At 43.0% G+C, this 1,009-nt stretch overlaps 1 non-coding gene across 1 annotated transcript; it reads left to right on the forward strand.

The window, feature by feature from the left end:
* The first annotated feature begins 629 nt into the window (after window positions 1-629).
* LOC116128901 lies at window positions 630-736 on the forward strand. The gene has a single exon (XR_004127824.1). It is a non-coding gene; the product is annotated as a small nucleolar RNA R71 (small nucleolar RNA).
* The last annotated feature ends 273 nt before the right edge of the window (window positions 737-1,009 follow it).

Consider the following 1,009-nt stretch of genomic DNA (forward strand, 5'->3'; position numbering starts at 1 on the left):
AATTTGTCCTCGTCTCATTCATGAACCCTGTGGTCTCTTACATGAATTTACCAAACATATCCTCCAACTTCGTCACTCTTTGATCTCCCGTTGATTGGTCACCCTGGTGGTTTATTTGGAACTGGCCTCTTGTTCCATTGGTTTATTTTGTTGATTCTGATTTCCCCAAGCCAGATTTGGATATTTTTCTCCACCCTGGGTTATGTGTTTGGAGAACGGTTTTTCGGTTGTCTCTGATTTCCTGCCAAGTAATTTACTTGCTCCGTTATGAAGATGCGGAGCAAATGTGTTCCCAACTTGACACTCGCTGCTCACATGGTTTCTTCACAAAATTCACATGTTAGTTGAGGTGTTTGTATAGAGTTTACTTGCATAGTTCCCAACTATTTTTGAAGTGCAGTGAGTTGGGCTGAGATGGCTGTGAAGGCATCAACTTCATGAAGACCTGAAATTTCCTCGTTGTGACTCTCTCATTCGGTCTTTGATAATTGTTGCTTGCCAAAACCTCAAGCAACTATACGCCTCCTCTGGTGTCTTATTCTGCAAGGCCCCTCCTGAAGCTGCTCCACATGGTTTGCACATTACCCATCAAACCATTGTAAAATGTTTGGACTTAAAGCCAAACTGGCAGACCATGATGTGGACACTTTCTCATTAACTCCTTGTATCTCTCCCAAGCCTCGTACAACGACTCGGCATCATCTTGGAGAAATGATGTGATATCATTTCTCAATTTCGCTGACTTAGCTGGAGGAAAGAACTTGGTCAGGAATTTTTGTGCTAGATCATTCCACTTTGTTATTGTTCCCGGTGGAATGCCATTAACCACCCCTTTGCTTTATCTCCCAATGAGAATGGGAACAACCGCAGCCTAATAGCATCATCCATATACTCCATTCGACTTGAAGGTGTCGCAAATTTCCAGAAATTTGCAATGTGCTGATTCGGATCTTCCTTCAAATCACCGTTGAATCTAACCGCTGTTGGATCATCTGGATGATTGGCGGCT

The sequence above is a fragment of the Pistacia vera genome, unplaced genomic scaffold, assembly GCF_008641045.1.
Source record: "Pistacia vera cultivar Batoury unplaced genomic scaffold, PisVer_v2 Contig204, whole genome shotgun sequence".
Taxonomy (NCBI): Eukaryota; Viridiplantae; Streptophyta; class Magnoliopsida; order Sapindales; family Anacardiaceae; genus Pistacia; species Pistacia vera.